The 4,731-nt window shown below is 37.3% G+C and overlaps 1 protein-coding gene across 6 annotated transcripts in view; it reads left to right on the top strand.

Moving 5' to 3' along the window:
• The window catches only part of LOC107708024 (zinc finger protein AEBP2-like), a 38,442-nt gene that overhangs the window by 3,432 nt on the left and 30,279 nt on the right, over positions 1–4,731 (top strand). The gene's annotated exons all lie outside the window — the stretch shown is intronic.

Raw genomic sequence — 4,731 nt, 5'->3', positions numbered from 1 at the left:
AGTGAGCATGTCTCCAAAAACCTTGTTGAGCTGCAGGTTTAATGATTGCATTCTTTATTAATTTTTTTATTTTTGTTTTTACAGAAATTGTTTTGATTTATATTTTTGATTATTGAGCTGCAGGTTTAGGCTCACTTAAGTGAGTCCTTTTTTTCTTTCATTTATAGGGATTTTTTTTTACAGAAAATAATTTATTTATGTTCTGATTATTGTTGAGTTGCAGGTTTATGCTCACTGAAGTGACAACCGTGATATTTTTATCTAAGGTTATCATACCATCAGAATCTCATACCGGCCCATGCCTACATGTAACCATCAAAAAAGTACAAAAATCATTATATTCATAAGACATTGTATAGTATTATGGTTATTTATTTACTGTTTACTTCGTTTTTTTTTTCTTTTTTCAAAAAGCAGAACTTAATATCTGTGCTGCTCATTTGTTGGACACTTGTGTATGTCATAATGCAATGTTTATCAATATTTTCGTTATTACTGTTATTGTTATTTAGGCAATTATATTTATGCCGAGTTGTTTTGAAATCTGTATGGTTGCAAATGTATTTTCATGTCTAATATAAGTACAGAGAAGTTGAGTTATTATCTAAACTTATTTATTATCTAAAATTATTACATAAATTGCTTCACCTGGAAATACAGTTGTTGTTTTCTTTAGAAACACCAAATGGTGCCATTTATCTGCAGACATTAAAAGTGGCATGAGCTCTGGTGTCAAAATGCAGAAATAAAACCATTAAAACTGGTTTTGCAAATCACTTATTGGACACTTAAAAGTAGTGTATAAATCATAAAAAAGCAATGTTTACCAATCTTTTTTTTTTTTTCTATTAAAGGGGTCATATGATGCTGCTAAAAAGAACATTATTTTGTGTATTTGGTGTAATGAAATGTGTTTATGCAGTTTAAAGTTAAAAAAACACATTATTTTCCACATACTGTACATTATTGTTTCTCCTTCTTTGTGTGAACATTTGGGCGGTGTTATGCAAATCTTCCCACATAGTGTGGTAGATATGTGGGGGCGTGTTCGAACGAGCCGTTTTAGGTAGGTGTGGCTAACTCTGAACTTTTATAAAGAATATCTCTTTGGATTTGAGACTTTAGTCTTTACAACTTTACAGATCTTCTTTATGCACCAAGAGCTTGTAACACTCCAAAGAGAAAGGAAAAAATGAAATCGCATCATATGACCCCTTTAATGTTATTTGTGTAGTTATCTAAATAGTTGCAAATATAAGCTGCACTTCTCACTTGACAAGGTTTAATTAAACAACACATTACTTAAGTTACTTCACATGCAAATACTGTTTTTGGGTGGTTTTCTTTAGAAACCCATCAATTGTGTCAAAAAGCAGTATACATTTGTATTGGCGATGAAATAACATCAGTATATTTTTAATGTTTACATTTATTGTACAACAATCCCAGATGTATTTTAACCATATTTCTGAGTCTAATTTGAACTGTCTTGCCCTTTTGTCACTTTAGTAACTAATTAATCCAGAGTATTTCTGTACCATAAAACTCATTTAAATGTCTTTGTCACAGAAACACAAGGAGGGGTTAGTCAGAATGACGTGGTGACGCTCACATTCATTGTATGAAAGACAGATCCAGTGAAAGTGAGCTTGAGCCACAGTCACCATTCAAGTCATTTCAGAACTTACAGAATCATTTATCCATCATGATAAAGCACTGACAGCAGTTATTGTCCCGAGAGGTTGATGTTGGCCTGTTTTTGCCTTATCAAGTCAAGCGCTTTGTTTTGAACTGCCTTTTACGTCATCCGGCGTGCTCGGACCCACGAGACCTTTTTGCCATTTTTCCAGATCTCCAGGGTAATGTGTGTGCGGTTGTGCGTGTGTTTTATGGCCCCTTCTGTTGAGGCGCTGGATATCATCTGCCTTTATCATGCCAGGGAGGCTCTTTTATTATTGATCTTACTCTAAAGGCATGAGAAAATGGATTCCTCGTCATCCGTCGCACTGTAGATTGCCTGGCACATGGGAAATCTCCATAGACTATCCGCAGACACGGTGGAACGAATCCACGGTGAACACAATGTATCAGGTCAGCCCAGGGGTGGAAGCAGGAGAAAGAGGGAATGTGTGTGTGCGGATGGGAATCCCTGCTCGGTGCCAAACATGCTGCTTTGTGGAGCTTTCGCTGGGAATAAAGCTCTTAAAATCTGAGCGGAGGCCCTGAGCCCTGCTGTTTGGGCAGCTGGAGGAGTTGAATGTAACTTTTGTGCGGGACATCTGGGAGAGTATGACCCAGACCACACGACAACTGGCGGATAAGACAAGACGTGCTTTTAAAGTGTAGCTCAGGTATCATTTGGAAATGTTCATTGTCTTCAGTTCAGATCCACAAGTAGTCCAGGTTATTAATCAGAAACAGGCGCAGAAATTATATTTCTATTAAAGGGATAGTTCACCCAAAAATGATAATTTTGTCATTTAATCACCCTCAAGTTATTCCAAATCTCTGTATGGGTTTCTTTCTTCTTTTGAACACAAAAGATTTTGGTGACCAAAGAGTTGATGGTAGCCATTGATCTCCATAGTATGGAAAAAAAAGTACTATGGAAGTCAATAGCAACCATTAACTGTTCAACAAGAAACTCGTACAGGTTTGGAACAACATCAAGGTGACCAAATGACAGAATTTTTTTAATTTTTGGGTGAACTATCCCTTTAAGTGGCAATATTTGCACACTGGCATAATTTTCAGCACAACACTGGCATAATTTTCAGTGGCTTTATTCTCAACCAGTGACTTATGTAAACAAATCTAATTTGGCTATTGCATCAATGCACTCAACATGTGTGCAATTGGTTATAATGGTGCAAAAACAAAGAAATCTTTGATTCGACGTGAGCAGGTCTAAATGTAATGACTCAGTCGACACTTCATTCAATTTCACCTTAATCACAACAGTCGTAATAAATTTAGTTTAATTGTACACAGCCATTTTTAGTCTCCTTGTCTTCAATTTGGGGGGCATTTTTGTTCATTTTGGTGGCATTTATTCCTGAAGCCAATATAAATTTTCAACCCTGATCACAAATCATTTTGGTAATTTGTTAAATTGTCAATTATAATATTGTTTTTGCATAAAAGTGCCATTTAACATACTGTTTCAGACCCTTGGAGCACAAAAGGAGATTTTAGGTGAAGTTGCACTGTTCTTTGTGGACTGGGTCATATAATGAGCTTTGCATGAGGAACAGATCTAAATTTATGTTGTTATAATCTAAAAATCATCAAGGTTTGATGTCGATGCCAGTACACACTAGGTGTGCCAGCTTGAATAAGTGAAAGTGCAACTTTGAGTTTTGAGAGATCCGGTGCAGGGGAACTCCGCTGGATGGGACCTTTGAGTAAAAGCAGGTGTTAGTTGTTTGCTCGTACTCTTCAGCCAGTTTTGAAATGAAATCTCTCACGTACATGTGCAATGTCTGACGGCTCCTGCACTTCAGCCTAAAGAATTAAAAGACCCACATGTGTCGAGGTATTAACCCACTTTGTAGTCTGTCGGATGAGTAAAGAGAGACCAGCTGCTTCTGCTTTCAGATAAAAAAAAAAACTGGTGCTAATATCTGTCAGATGTCAGACGCTCAAATGCAACTGTTTAGTGACCCAATGAATGCATATAAGTCTGAAATATTAATGCATTTCATGTTAGTATTTATTTTTAGTGGAGATGAACAAGTCAAGCATTACTATTGTTCATACTTGTGGAAATTGATTTGAACAAGTGACAAGTCCCTGATGCAAAATATTGAACGCTAGTGCATGCACCATTTATGTGCATTTTTCAGATAAAGTAAAAATCCAGTTGGAGGATTTTCATCAAAAAAAAAATCACTGACGTACCTGTGGGTTTTGCAGCTGTAAACACTTTATCACTTCATCAGTAGTCAGACTGGCAGTTGGAGTTTGTCTCATCCTGTTCTCTGGCACATCCTGGGATTTAGCGTCAGTTGTGGGCAGTGAAGTCTGAAAGGAACCAACAGATGGAAGTGTGTTCGAGCCCCTCCTCTCCCCTCAGGAGCCATTCAGTCACATTCACTGGAGTTCATGGTGTTTTACTGCGGCAGTTTACTGCTGTCCTCTCCCACACTGCACAGCTGCACGCTCAAAAAATCACTATTACAGCATTTGTGTGCCACGGTTAGGCGGTCACCCTGCTGCACTGGCCTCATTTACCATACACAAAGACTCATGGTTGTTAACGTGGGTGCTGCATTGCAGGATTTACTACAAAAAATCAAGATAAAGTTTCTGTATTAGTCGTTCTTCTCAATCAGTCGCTCCTTGTTTGCTTTTTTGTGTTGTACTGCTTATCAGTGCCACAACCTGTCATTTTCAACCTCATCATGTCCATCTTTGTATCTGGGGTTTTGTGCATGTAGATGGTATTTAAGTGGATATTCATTACTACAGTGGGATTTAATCCTGAAAACATTGTTAAAGGGGTCATATGATGCTGCTAAAAATAACATTATTTTGTGTATTTGGTGTAATGAAATGTGTTTATGCGGTTTAAAGTAAAAAAAAAACAACATTATTTTCCACATACTGTACATTATTGTTTCTCCTCTATGCCCCGCCTTTTTGAAACGCGTCGATTTTTACAAAGCTCATCGGTCTGAAAAAGCGAGGTGTGCTCTGATTGGCCAGCTATCCAGTGCGTTGTGATTGGCC

This window comes from Sinocyclocheilus rhinocerous, unplaced genomic scaffold, assembly GCF_001515625.1.
Source record: "Sinocyclocheilus rhinocerous isolate Xijiao unplaced genomic scaffold, SAMN03320098_v1.1 scaffold475, whole genome shotgun sequence".
Taxonomy (NCBI): Eukaryota; Metazoa; Chordata; class Actinopteri; order Cypriniformes; family Cyprinidae; genus Sinocyclocheilus; species Sinocyclocheilus rhinocerous.
Note: the sequence above shows the minus strand (reverse complement) of the source record. Positions and strands in the feature narration are given on the sequence as shown.